The 15,010-nt window shown below is 43.9% G+C and overlaps 1 protein-coding gene across 2 annotated transcripts in view; it reads left to right on the top strand.

The window, feature by feature from the left end:
- RPIA (ribose 5-phosphate isomerase A) overlaps positions 1-15,010 on the top strand; it is a 134,182-nt gene that overhangs the window by 36,387 nt on the left and 82,785 nt on the right. The window contains exon 2 of one of the 2 annotated variants that reach the window (XM_075332621.1): positions 7,944-7,965. The exons of the other annotated variant lie outside the window; for it this stretch is intronic. The gene's annotated coding sequence lies outside the window, so the exon portion shown is untranslated. The remainder of the gene's footprint in view (positions 1-7,943; positions 7,966-15,010) is intronic. 2 annotated transcript variants of the gene reach the window in all.

Below are 15,010 nucleotides of genomic sequence, written 5' to 3'. Positions count from 1 at the left end.
TGCGGCTCTGTCTGTGTCTGCTGTCAGCGGCCATTCAGCTCTGCTACATGACTCTGTCTGTGGCTGCTGTCAGCGGCCATGTAGCAGAGCTGCATGGCAGATGACAGCTGCTGAGAAAAAAAAAGGATCACACACGGATCACACACGTATTACACACGCTCTGCTACCCTGGAAACAATTAAAAAAAAGCATCGCACTTGCATTGCACACTGACCTAACGTGAACTAAAATCGGCCGAGTTTTTTTCAGGCAACTCTGACCGATTTTACACGCATAGGTGTGTTTCCAGCCTAACGCTTTTCCTCTGATTGTTCCACTCCTGGTTTTGCTTACAAATACGGAGATAAAAAAAGCTCAAATACTGAGATAAAAAACTCACCAAATACTGAGGTAAAAACTCACCAAATACTGAGGTAAAAAAACTCACCAAATACTGAGGTAAAGAAAACCTCACCAAATACTGAGGTGAAAAACTCCCCAAACACTAAGGTGAAAATCTCCTCAAATACTAAGGTGAAAAACTCCCCAATACTAAGGTGAAAACCTCACCAAATACTAAGGTAAAAAAACCCTCACTAAATACTGAGGTGAAAAACTCCCCAAATACTGAGGTGAAAAACTCCCAAAATACTGAGGTGAAAAACTCCCAAAATACTGAGGTGAAAAACTCCCCAAATACTGAGGTGAAAAACTCCCCAAATACTAAGGTGAAAAACTCCCCAAATACTAAGGTGAAAAATTCACCAAATACTGAGGTAAAAAAACCTCACCAAATACTGAGGTGAAAAACTCACCAGACACTCAACATGTGCACGTGGGATATTAGTACTGACTTATAAACTAAATGGCCATGTGAATGCCATATAAACAAACCCAAATACTCAAAAAAATGTTTTTTGTTTTTTTTTTCCTAAAAATGTATGTTCCACATGCAAGCCTATATATAAGCGACATAGGAGGAGAGATGACCCAGCTCCAGCTCTAGGAAGGCAGCAATGAAAAATGTCTTAAAAAAAAAATACAGGAACGTCCTCCAAAGTCTCCTCCATTCCGTTCTCCGGATTCTAGAAAGCGCGCGCCTTTTCTGTGAGGACACGTCATCTCTCCATGTGCTGACACTACAAGAAACTACCATGTTCACGGCTATTTATTAACCACCTCAGAACAAACAGTCTTATCTCCCGAGAGAACAACTGTTTACCCAGCTGTAAGACTGCCGAGCTTCAAGGACGGGGATGGAGGGGGCAGTATAAGGAGACTCCAGATAGCCCTTATATTATGCCATGTTCTCATACTAATAGCCAAATTAATAGCCCTTCCTTGTCATTTAAAGAAATCGGAGTCAGGGACTGCTGGTACTTGTTGTTCCACTCCTCATTGACTTGGAGAAATGAGATTCCAAACCAGATCTATCTTTACGAAAGGTCATCAGTATCAATGGTAGCCTGACAACCGGCACCTTCATTGATCACCAGCTAATGCAGCGAAACATCACTGCTCTGTACGCCATGTACTGGCCATTCTTGGCACTGCAGCTCAGACCTCATTCATTTCATTGGGTCAGACACCACCAATCCGATGTTTATGGGGGTCTTGTTACTGGGAGTCCCACTGTTGTCTGAGATCTGCATTTATTTAGAGGCCTGTTCTAGGATTTGTATACATTTAGGCTCGGGGTCGGGGGGGGGGCCTTATTTACTTAGGGGGTCTAGAGGAATTGATAAGTAGGAGTCTGCATTTAAGGACTATTGAGGGCAAGTATTTTTTTCAGGGGTTTGGTCTGGCGTCTTCTTTGGTCCACTGTTTGTAGGGGTCTACATTCGGAGGATCTGGCTCTTGTGTTTATGAAGGAAGTCTATATTTTTTTTTGACTGGATTTACTATGGACTTTATTTATTTACAAGGTCTGTTTTCGTTTCGGGGGGGGGGTTATTTCAGGGTTCTGGTATGGGACTATACTTCTATTGTGGGTCAAGTTACCCTATATTAGTTTGGGGGGTCTAGTCTGTTGTCTGTATAGGGGTCGCATCTCTCAGCAATGCCATAGCCGTACCCTGCCTCTGTACTACCACATACTCCCTTCATCGCCAGCTGTCGGTGATGTACCGTCGTAGCCTTCATAGCTTAGGGATATGACATCCACATGTGCGTAACCGGCCGGCGGCCATAATGTCAGGAGAGTAGAGACTTCAGTCTGAGCGCAGCGCAGTCTTTGTTACATGACACAGCTCAGTAAGAAAAGCCGGTCCCTATTTGTCACGAGTGTTCCATGCCCGACAGATAGTCTTGTAGTTTCCGGCTGTAGAAGGTCACAGCATTTGGCTACACAAGCTGCTCTCTGACTTTCCCTTTTTCCCTTCTTGGGGTTTACCTCTTTCTCTTTAGGACCCTGCAGAGTTCCTCACCATTTCAGCACTTCCCTTTGTGTCTTTAAATACCCTCATTTCCTCTTACTCTGTGCTGGTGATAGGTCTCAGCTTGTATTCATCTAGAGAAACTTTGTTGTTGTTGCAGCTCTTCTCCGGGAGTCATCTGGAGATAAATGATTTGTTTACTTTCTCCTGTGTATATTTCCCTGTGTGTTCTTTAGAGCTCAGTGGGGTTGACTAAGCATTCATCCCATCCATTCCCTACCTAGGGCCTATTTCGGGGTCAGCCAGGGTCAGGTATCCTGCTCGGCGCAGAGGTGGAAACCTATTTAGGGTGGTGAAGGAAGCCAGGACCCAGCGGTAGGCTTGGTCAGGGGTCACCATCTCCCCCTTCTCTGGACACAGGGTATCCCTTCCCTTTCACTGTTCGTTTGGTACTTCCCCTTTTAGTTGCCCCTTATTCCTATCTATTCTCAGTCTTTCTAGGGGCTCTGCATTTCTTTAATGCTATCGCTCTCAGACTCCCTCTTTTGTTTTATTCTTTCCTCTGCTATCCATTATTTTCTCATTCACTCACTGGGACCCTTGGATCTTGACTCTCTTTCTCAATTGCAATATACCCCTGGCAAAGGATTATAAAGCACTCTCTACAATGTAAAAGGGTGTTTTCAAGTTATTAAATTGCTTTAGTTATCCTGAAAATAAACATGTTTTCAGTTGACTTGCTTTTTCTATCTACTGTCATTCTCCTGAAATGAGAGGTTTTATCTTTCATAGTGTAGAGCTGGTTTCCATGGAGTTTGACCGCTAGAGTCTGCCCAGTCCCCGGCCTAGTTACATTCCAGGAGCGAGATTCACTTCTAATAACATCTCTCTCCTGCCCCTTTATTTCTATACAGTAGTTATCTGTTTACCTCCTTCCCCCTCCGCTCTTGCATAGTCACAATCCTTGGACCTTCATCTTCAGATGCTGAAGGGCATCTATAGTTTAACATTACCATTGATCCCACATGGGGGATTACTGATCGCTCATTGTATATTGTTGTAATATGTAAGCTTTATATTCACCTCTCCTTGCTCAAGGATTTTATTACATATTTCTTTGTGACTTTTGAGCCGGATTCATCATTTGCAGGTTTTTTATTTTTGTCTTGTAGTATTCGTTGACGTTTTTAGCAACAAATTCTTCTAAATTGATTTTACACAAATTAAAAAAATATATATTTTTGTTAAAAAAAAGATGACTTTTCAGGTTTGAAATGTATTTCTTCTGACCTGTTTATATTTTTGTGCTTCTCTTATGGATTTTCATCCTGATGAAGGGTCTCTTGACCAGAAACGTTGTCTGCAAGATATTTCCTTCACATGCAATGACTGTTTAGACCTAGAAAATATAAATTGTACAGTGTGAAGTCATGCCGATGTACGGGGAGCTGCTATATGTTATTGTCAATGTCTTTTGGAGGAACACTTGGGTCCTGGTAAATATTGTACAGGTAGAGTCTTAATTACAATTCCTTAATAATGGTGGCCTATTTCAACAATATTATGGCCGGTCAGGAATGTTCAGCGGAACCACAAAGACTTCAAGTTGATGACTTGTCTCAAGGGTATCTATCGCAGGAGTCCAGGCCTCGAAGGAGCAGAGCTATTTCTGCAGGCCAAGGGTGACCTACACGATATTGGGCAGGTAGTTTTAATCTTGCACAGGCTTCCAAGGAGCTATGGAAAGAGAAATATTCTCAGCAGGAGAATGGAGCCAAATATATATATATATATATATATATATATATATATATATATATATATATATATATATATATACAGTGCCTACAAGTAGTATTCAACCCCCTGCAGATTTAGCAGGTTTACACATTCGGAATTAACTTGGCATTGTGACATTTGGACTGTGGATCAGCCTGGAAGTGTGAAATGCAGCAAAAAAGAATGTTATTTCTTTTTTTATTTTTTTTTTTAAATTGTGAAAAGTTTATTCAGAGGGTCATTTATTATTCAACCCCTCAAACCACCAGAATTCTGTTTGGTTCCCCTAAAGTATTAAGAAGTATTTCAGGCACAAAGAACAATGAGCTTCACATGTTTGGATTAATTATCTCTTTTTCTAGCCTTTTCTGACTAATTAAGACCCTCCCCAAACTTGTGAACAGCACTCATACTTGGTCAACATGGGAAAGACAAAGGAGCATTCCAAGGCCATCAGAGACAAGATCGTGGAGGGTCACAAGGCTGGCAAGGGGTACAAAACCCTTTCCAATGAGTTGGGCCTACCTGTCTCCACTGTTGGGAGCATCATCCGGAAGTGGAAGGCTTATGGAACTACTGTTAGCCTTCCACGGCCTGGACAGCCTTTGAAAGTTTCCACCCGTGCCGAGGCCAGGCTTGTCCGAAGAGTCAAGGCTAACCCAAGGACAACAAGGAAGGGGCTCCGGGAAGATCTTATGGCAGTGGGGACATTGGTTTCAGTCAATACCATAAGTAACGTACTCCACCGCAATGGTCTCCGTTCCAGACGAGCCCGTAAGGTACCTTTACTTTCAAAGCGTCATGTCAAGGCTCGTCTACAGTTTGCTCATGATCAATTGGAGGACTCTGAGACAGACTGGTTCAAGGTTCTCTGGTCTGATGAGACCAAGATCGAGATCTTTGGTGCCAACCACACACGTGACGTTTGCAGACTGGATGGCACTGCATACGACCCCAAGAATACCATCCCTACAGTCAAGCATGGTGGTGGCAGCATCATGCTGTGGGGCTGTTTCTCAGCCAAGGGGCCTGGCCATCTGGTCCGCATCCATGGGAAGATGGATAGCACGGCCTACCTGGTGTTTTTGGCCAAGAACCTCTGCTCCTCCATCAAGGATCTTAAGATGGGTCGTCATTTCATCTTCCAACAAGACAACGACCCAAAGCACACAGCCAAGAAAACCAAGGCCTGGTTCAAGAGGGAAAAAATCAAGGTGTTGCAGTGGCCTAGTCAGTCTCCTGACCTTAACCCAATTGAAAACTTGAGGAAGGAGCTCAAGATTAAAGTCCACATGAGACACCCAAAGAACCTAGATAACTTGGAGAAGATCTGCATGGAGGAGTGGGCCAAGATAACTCCAGCGACCTGTGCCGGCCTGATCAGGTCTTATAAAAGACGATTATTAGCTGTAATTGCAAATAAGGGTTATTCCACAAAATATTAAACCTAGGGGTTGAATAATAATTGACCCACACTTTTATGTTGAAAATTTATTAAAATTTAACTGAGCAACAGAACTTGTTGGTTTGTAAGATTTATGCATCTGTTAATAAATCCTGCTCTTGTTTGAAGTTTGCAGCCTCTAACTTATTTGCATCTTATCAAACCTGCTAAATCTGCAGGGGGTTGAATACTACTTGTAGGCACTGTATATATATATATACATATACATATATATATATATATATATATATACATATATATATCAGAATGAAATAGGAGTTATACTTAGACCCGGCAGAATCCGGTCTTACACATTGCCATTAGTTTCCTGCAGTGCTGCCAATTTACATACGCTATACTGCCCTCTTGTGGTAAAGCTAGAAATAGCTAGAAATCATATTTAATCAAATATTAATATAACATTATCTATATATCTACCGTGTGTATATATATTTATATATATATATATATACATATATATATATATATATATATATTAATATATTTTAATCAATTAAAGCCTTTGGTTTTAAATGAAGTCCATTGGAAATGTAAAAACTCAGAGTCTGATTCATTATTGCATATGCTTTCTTTTTTATCTGATTTTTGCCATTTTTCACCTGTTTTTATTTTGCACCTTATTATTATTATTCTTTCATTTGTGCCCTTTTGTAAATTTATATCTTTATGTGCTGTTTGTATTTTTGTTCGCCCTTGTTTGCGGTCTCCAGATGTTTTTTTTTTTTTATCAATTACAACTTTTTAGAAAGTTATAAAATGTTGCCTTTGCTCTCCAGTCCTCCCTTCCTGGAGTGATTTATATATATATATATACCCCTTATTAATATACAGTGTGTCCACCCATATCCTGTCCACCGCCATTAACTTGAAAATGGCGGCAGCTATAGGCATAGAAGTGGTGTCTAGGTATAGTAAAGTATCTGTGACGATTCGCGTTGAACTGATGATGCCCTACAACTTTGCAATTCACTTTTTTTCTCTCGTTCCGTTTTCGAGATAAAAATGCTAACTCCGTTGTTTTCCACCAGGTGGCGCTATAGATGGTTTCATTGCGTAGCGCATGGATACTTTACTATACCTAGACACCACTTCTATGCCTATAGCTGCTGCCGTTCCCAAGTTAATGGCGGTGGACAGGATATGGGTGGACACATTGTATACATATATATATATATATATATATATATTCTTGTTGTTGTTTTGCAAGAATTTGTGACATTTTAACAGAACCTGTGACTTTTCACATGTAAAGGTCACAAAACAGGGGTAAAGGGAAACAGTCATGTAATTTTTGATATTAAACCGCCCCTAATGTGTTTTAAGTGATGCAATGTGGATCATAAACATGGTTTTCTAAGGACAAATACATGGAATTTTTTTTAAAAAAAAGGTTATGTGCTTAGGTAAAACCAGTTTAGGCCGGTTTCACACATCCGGCTTTTTGCCGTTTTGCCGGATGCGGCGCTCTCTTGTACAGTTAATACAGTACAATGACAGCGCAACAAGCGCCGGTCACATGCTGTCATGTGACCGGCGCATGTGACCCGGAAGTTACAGCGCTGTCATTGTACTGTATTAACTGTACGGGAGAGCGCCGGATCCGGTAAAACGGCAAGAAGCCGGATGTGTGAAACCAGCCTTAGACCTTTGTTTTCAGTCATGAGGGCGGCATTTTGCTGGGAATCCGTCATGTCATTCACGTTCAAGCAAAATTCTTTTTTGAACTTAGTCGCGCCCCCTGCAGTGTAATTGATTATTCACAGGTCCTTTACCAGAACTTCTCTGCTGCGCTCTGCTCATTATAGTCACATGATTGTGACATCACACAGGTCCTATATAGACCATTTGTCCAATGCTGAGCTCCGCCCATAACAGTCACATGATAGTGACATCATACAGGTCCTACATTAACCAGCTGAGTCCTGGAAATCAGCATTGGTCTATTCAGAACTTGTGTGGTATCACAATCATATGATTGTAATGAGAAGAGCTCAGCTCAGAATTGGACTCATGGTCTATATAGGACCTGTGTGATGTCATGATCATGTGACTGTAATGGGCGGAGCACAGCAGAGAAGTTCTGGTAAAGGACCTGTGTATAATCAATTACACTGCAGGGGGTGCGACTAAGTTCAAAACGAATTTTGCTCGAACGTGAGTGACACGCCTGATACCAAGTATGTTTTATTTATTTAATTTTGTACCTGGGGAAAAAAGCAAGTGATCCAGTTTTTTTCTATCATATTATTATTTTATGTATTTTTTACCTGCCGGTCGTTTGTTCTATAGACTTTTATACAATACTGTTGCAGTATATAACTAAAATCACAATTTTCTTTTGGCAGCCCATGGACACTCTGGGAGGAGGTAAGTGATCCCAAAAGATTATATGCCTCAAATGCCGCTGTCATAGATTAACCTTCAGCCTCACTCCTCTACTGAATGTCACTCACTTAAGAGCAATGAAATCAAGGAAACAGTGGACAGTCATTTGAAATAGCTGGGCCACTCCCTTGTATACACATAAGGTGGCCCCCCGAAGAAGATCAATTCGAAACGTACGTCGGGGTTGGACGCACCCTGACATCAGCGCTGAACACCTTCTATCAATATTGATAAGTCTGGATGATGGTGGTTATAGTTATTATTATTTATTTATAGAGCACCATTAATTCCATGGTGCTGTACATGAGAAGGGGGTTACATACAGAATACAGATCCAAGTTACAATAGATAGACTGGTACAGAGAGAAGAGGACCCTGCCCTTGTGGGCTTATGTTCTATAGGATTTTGGGGAGGAGACAGTAGGTGGGGTGTAGGTCAGGCGGCAGCTCCGCACGGAGGTGAGGCGGCGGCAGCTCCGCAAGGTGGTGAGGCGGCGGCAGCTTAGCACAGTGGTGAGGTGGCAGCAGCTCCGCAGGGTGGTGAGTCGGCGGCAGCTCCGCATGGTGGTGAGGCGGCAGCAGCTCCGCACGGTGGTGAGGCGGCGGCAGCTCCGCACGGCGGTGAGGCGGTGGCAGCTCCGCACGGTGGTGAGGCGGCGGCAGCTCCGCACGGTGGTGAGGCGGCGGCAGCTCCGCACGGTGGTGAGGCGGCGACAGCTCCGCACGGTGGTGAGGCGGCGGCAGCTCCGCACGGTGGTGAGGCAGTAGCTTTGGTGGTGGTGAAGCAGTGGGGACATAGTTGTCCATTATATATGTCAGTTAGTCACACCGTATAGATAATGGACGGTTGGACGCTATTTTAGCGCCACCTAGTGACTGAATTTAGGCATTACGGGTAATTCGTTCTGATTGTGACAACTTTACCACGTCTTAATTATATACATAAACTTTAACCCCTTATGTTATGTTGTGTGTTTGAGCTCAGGTGCCAGAGCGCTGTCCTATTTTTAGGGCTTATTTTGGTGTCCCCACAATTTTCTTGCCTTTCTTATATGTATAATATATGATGTAATTGGAGTGCTCCAAAGACATACAGATAGGGACTCTAGATTGTGAGCCCCAATGGGGACAGTGTTGCCAATGTATGTAAAGCGCTGTGGAATTAATAGCGCTATATAAATGAATAAATTATTATTATTATTTGTAACCCCACATAGGATGATTTTAAATGTACTGGACTGCAGGGCTGTGGAGTCGGAGTCGGAGTCGTGGAGTCGGAGTCGGAGTCGGAGCTCATTTTGGTGGAGTCGGAGTCGGAGTCGGAGTCGGTATAAAATGCACCGACTCCGACTCCTAAAATATATAATAAATTGGGGACAGGAGTGCAATGCAGAATGTGCTGAATATTTTACTAAATAACAACATTTAGTATAATGCTTATATTTAAGTGAAAAATTTATTGTAGTACAATGTGAACATCAGACATTTAATTGTTTTTATGATACAATAATCAAGATATTTGGATAGAACATAAAATATTTATTGGAATACAACTTTAGAACACAAAAAACTAATAAATTGTAAATATGTAATATATATAATATATATATATATACAGTGTATATACACACACACAAGATATATATGTAATCTACTGTATATTACATAGTGTATTACATATTTACAATTTATTACAGTTTTTTGTGTTCTAAAGTTGTATTCCAATAAATATATTTTATGTTCTATCCAAATATCTTGATTATTGTATCATAAAAATTATTAAATGTCTGATGTTCACATACACATATTCATGTACTACAATAAATTTTTCACCTAACTATAAGCAATATATGTAGGAGTCGGAGTCGGAGTCGGAGCCGGAGTCGGAGTCGGTGCAAGAGAATTTGAGGAGTCGGAGTCGGAGTCGAAGGTTTGGCTTACCGACTCCACAGCCCTGCTGGACTGTCTATGTCATTTACTAAATAAAAATTATCCTTATTTATAGACAGGATTTGGAATATAATTTTTTTTCTTGGTGGGGTCCATTTAAACTCCTCATTTAAGTTTGAATGTCCCTCACTGTCACCGCCCCTCTGACAACTCCTCCTGTCAGGGTAGAGAGAAATGGATATTTTTTGGTAATCCTGGACAATGTCTGTGACGACTAATTAGATTACAACATGAGACAGAAAAGAGTCAAATGGAGTTGTTGTTTTCTGTGCATTTTCTACGTTTGCTCTTCATGTAAATTTTCCTATCCAATCTGGTTTCGGATTTCACTCTACCTTGAGGCCGTGGACTCCATTGCCTTTACTGAGGCTTCTCGGTGGCTGAAGTTGAATAGAATGTATTGACTTATGTGTGTGGCAGTGACCATGAAGAGTGACCGCCAACATGCGGGGCTGGTCAGCTTCCCCAGAGGAGGGATGTATCAGTATTGGGGCCGCTGAGGTACATGAGCGGCGCCTGACAACTGCGCAAATACATTACACATCAGGTCATATGATGCCAAAAACAAGCCCTACAGAAAGAAAATGATGGCAACCACCGGCTAATTCAAATTATGATGAATTTGTTGCATGTCCTTGGTCCTGCCAATGTCCACCTGAGCTCCAAACACTTTTTTAAAAATCAGGGTAGTAGGACCAAACGGGTGTAAAAGCGGTAACAAAAAAAGTTTAAAAATTTCGAAACATTTTATGCCATAATTTTAGCAAAAAATCCTTTATGGATCAGTCTCTGCATGTTTTGTTTTTAAGGTATTCTCATTAAATTACAGTGTGGCGCCCCTGAGGCTTCAGTCGCCACAGAGGTACTGGATCTCAGCCAGAGGTGTGGAGCCCCATCCCTGGGTAAGGAAGAGGTCTACCTCCAGTGCACACAAAACACACACAACACCCTTTATTAATAGCTCCCCACTGGGAGCGTGTTAGGGCTTGGTGTCATTAATGCTATGTATAGCCACCACTGGTGATGACATCTCCCTCCCCCCCTAATCCGACGTAACCTGGGGTAGAGTCTAGTTAGTTGGGGAACACTGTAGTGACAGAGAGTCGGAAAGGAGAAGAGGAGGAGTGAAGACCTGTGGTCTAGAGCTGGTGCAGCTCGACCCAGGCACTAGAGAGAAGGGGTCCTAGAGGTCACGGGAAGTGCACCAGACACCCGTGGTCTCAATCCACATACAGCAAATTGGAGTGGAAGGACGTGGCCGCAGAACGTGGACTGGTCCCTAGGCTAGAGAAGAAGAACCAACGTACTCAGCTAGCAAAACCAGAAGGCTAAGGATACTCTACGTATCGAGGCCAACCCTGCACACGAATCCGCTGGAAGGTGACCATAGAGGGCCAGGGGACGGGGCTTCAGGCTACCCCACAGGATCCACAGACTCCGGCTCAGGGCACTGTGTGCGTAGGTGCGGGACAGGCGATCAAGAAGTCAGTGCAGGAAGTCGACCATGAAGGAACACAGCAGGGTGCACCAGCCCAGGCCTCCGAATTATCCAGTATCGGCTGGAGCCCATCACAGCAGAGTTCAGCACTCCGAGGGTGACCACAGACATGTCATGTTAACCTGGAATGGACATCTTAGTGAGTAAAGAACTTTGACTGCATCAAACTACGACTTCCAACAGCCCTGGGCCCCAGCTCTACCTATAGAGAGCTATCCCAACTCAGCTGCATCATCATCGGCCTCGGAGGTCCCATCCCGCAGCGTTGGCTATCTCTGGCCGAGTACCACAAGTGGCGTTACGAATAATTACTACCATCCCCACCATTCTTCCCCTTTTGAACGACACTGCTGGGGTCACAGAACTGGGCTTCGTTGCCGCGATATTCATCCCACCCAAGACCTGGATCGACCTAGTAACGAGTGTCCCACTGCCCCGGTGCAGGCGTCGCAACAATACTTCTTGTTTATATTGAGAGGCATTGGATACAGATGTAACTACCCTTGTGTAATTTTCGGCAGCAGGGAACAAACAATAGGGTAATCAGGAGTGGGAATCCGTGTGCCGGTGCATGCACAGTTAGGTTTTAGGTTCCTCCCACAGTAGGGCAGAGCAATGTGCGCTTTTGCAAGCTTGTAATGCTTCTGCCCAGGTGAGAGGTTTTCTTTGGCTATGTGTGAGATGCAGGACTCGTCATACACATCGATCTGTCACGGGGGTGCCACAACAGAGAGTGGTCCCCTCTTTTTCAGGTGTCAGGAGATCGCAGTGCATGGCTACACGCACACTTACATAAGGTGAATCTGCTTTGTTTTACAGTTACATGTGCAGATTCTCCTTGATCCGGTGCTGCAATGGTTAAGCAGTTCATTGGATTGTGTAACTCAGGATGAAAAGCCTTATCTCAGCTGTTCTGATTTTCCCTCTCACCCCCCGCTATAAATGCTCTCCTCTCAGCTCAGGGAGTTGCCGGTGATAGCTTAGCTTTCCTTTGCCCTTGGAGTGGACCTGTGAACTGTTGACAAAGTTGTTTTTGGAGCTGTAGATGAACATTTCTGCGTGGACATTTGTGTGGTCGTTTCCCTTCTTTTTGTCCCTTTTCTACTCCCTGTACTACTTCTTGTAGTTTGGTGTGCCTTGTACGACTACTATTTCTTTTACCCTGTCTGTCTTATCCCCTTTGTGTTTTTAACCTAAAGCGGGACTAGTATACCCGCTGTCGTGCACTAGACAGTAGACTAGGAGTGTATCCAGGGTAAGACAGGAAAAGGAATGTGATTGCATACAGGGTAAAATAACCAGTCTAGAAATGTCAGGGAGCTCAGGGTAAGTGTCAGGGGTTGGCCCTCCTTATTCTTCCATACTGGCAGTGTATCCCTTCCCCTGTCTTGCCTTGCGCCAACCAGCCCCCCTGATGGAGCACAGCAACCAGGAGTGGTACCTGGTGCCTATCATCAGACAAATCCAACCTCCCATCAGAGGCTCTGGTGAAGGCTGGGTTGGCACTTAGTGACACCCCTCTCAGCGTAAGCCTGTGTAACACTTGCAGCCGGTGTTGTTGAGGTGGCAGATAAAAGTGGGCCACAGGGGGGGACCCAGGCTTACCCTTCATTGTAAGGACTTAACTAAGTGCCTGCCAAGAGGCAGACACCAGGTACCACTCCCAGACCATGACTGGGACTGGCAGTAGACCCCCAGGACAGGAGACGGACTCAGTTGAAGGCAAGTACAAGCAAGATGGCTGACTCAGACAGGAAGGTGGGGACGGCCAGATATGGTGGGCACGGCAGGGACAGATAGGTATGTGAAGGCAGACTCAGGATTAAAGAATGGGACAGGAGCACGGGACCTGATGACTAGCTAGCAGACTGTAAGACTAGCTAACTGTGTTGTGCAAGCACTTCCCCTACTGGGAAGATGCCTTAAATATTTTGCTTGTACTGTAAAACGCCGCGTTTTTCACACAGCGAAAAAAACAGCATCAAAAACGCGAGTAATACTCTTCATGGGCCTGGGCCCTAAGCATGACCCTTTCTGATTGACTGCAATCTTTGGAATTGGACAGAAATGATTGAACCCCTTTAGTGGGGCTTTCCAGTTACATGTCACAGGTGACAGACAGTCATGTAGTTTCTGGCCATAGAAGGTCACAGCTTCTGGCTGCGCAGAATGCTCCGTGTATTTCCAGTGTTCCTGCTGTTAGTATTCATTGGTATAGGTAGCTTTCCTGCTGGATTCATCTGTCCTCCTTTCGGACCCAGCAGGAGCTCGCCTTCCAACCAGCTGCTAATCACCATCATTATCTTCATGCTTAAATACCCCTTCCTTCATTGGACTGGTGCTGGTGATATTTTCAGTTCATTCAATCCTTGGTTGCAAGCAGGTAGCTTGTACTCCTCTGTGGTATCGTGAAAACCTTGCTGAACTTCAACGTATGTCATCTGTAGATAAATAGTTCATGCATTTTTTCCCGTGTGTCCTAGTGGAGTTGACTAAGCGCTCATCCCATCCGTTTCCTATTTAGGGCCCAAAAAGAGGAATAAATATCCTCCAAAAATTAAGCATTATTTACAGCAAAAAAGGGCAGCAGTTGTACATCGCCTGGGCCAAAAACTAATATTTTAGCAGGATGCAGCTAAGCCACCACTAAGTGGAGGCATCACAGGTGCAGGAGGAGCAAATCACACACACACTTCCAAAAAGTGGAGGGGGCGATTGCTGGATGATAAAACTGCACACTGATGGCTTGCATATAGCGCTGTTCACACATGCAGATGCACAAACACAAGCCTGCAGCCTATTAGGTGACCCCCGTACTATTAGATCAGGCGGGCTGCCAAGCTGTACTCCATCTGTGCACCATAAGGGACAGGAACTCTAATATGCAAGGCCTTCTTTGCTGTAAGTAATGCTTAATTTTTGGAGGATATTTATTCCTCTTTTTGTTGCTATTTTTATATTTAGTGTAGGGACCTACAAACATGAGGTTCCCGTGACGAGGGTTATAGGCTTCCATTTTATGGCCATAATACCAACTAAATCCTCATTTTTTTGTACAGGATACAGCCAGGTCCCTTTCTGTTTGGCCTTGCATATTAGAGTTCCTGTCCCTGTATGGTGCACAGGAACTAATGTTGACACCTCCGCGACACCCGTGCTACAGCGGGTGTCACCACAGTGACTTCATGGGTTCATCAGAGTTCATTGGGAAATCTAATGACCTTCTGGATGTCACTGCACACATGTTGCTTGCTTGCTGAATACTCACCTGTCACCGCCCGGTGATGTTGTCCTATGCGGTGCTGTCCCCGCGATGCTCCGGCTGCCAGGTCCTCAGTGCAGTGAATAATCAATGAGTATAATGAGAGTGAATCAGAAGCGGGAGGCAGCAGAGACGAAGAAAGCAGCGCTGGATACAGGTGAATATAGAAAATCTTTTTATTTCAAAGACCCGTGTTTTCTCCGGTACGTGTCACTCTGATGTCACACGGATCACATCAGTGTGCGGTCCGTGTGACACCCGTGTTGCCGGAGAAAAAAACGGACATGTCTGCGTGTGCGTGCGGGGCCACAACGGGT

This window comes from Anomaloglossus baeobatrachus, chromosome 1, assembly GCF_048569485.1.
Source record: "Anomaloglossus baeobatrachus isolate aAnoBae1 chromosome 1, aAnoBae1.hap1, whole genome shotgun sequence".
NCBI lineage: Eukaryota > Metazoa > Chordata > Amphibia > Anura > Aromobatidae > Anomaloglossus > Anomaloglossus baeobatrachus.
Note: the sequence above shows the minus strand (reverse complement) of the source record. Positions and strands in the feature narration are given on the sequence as shown.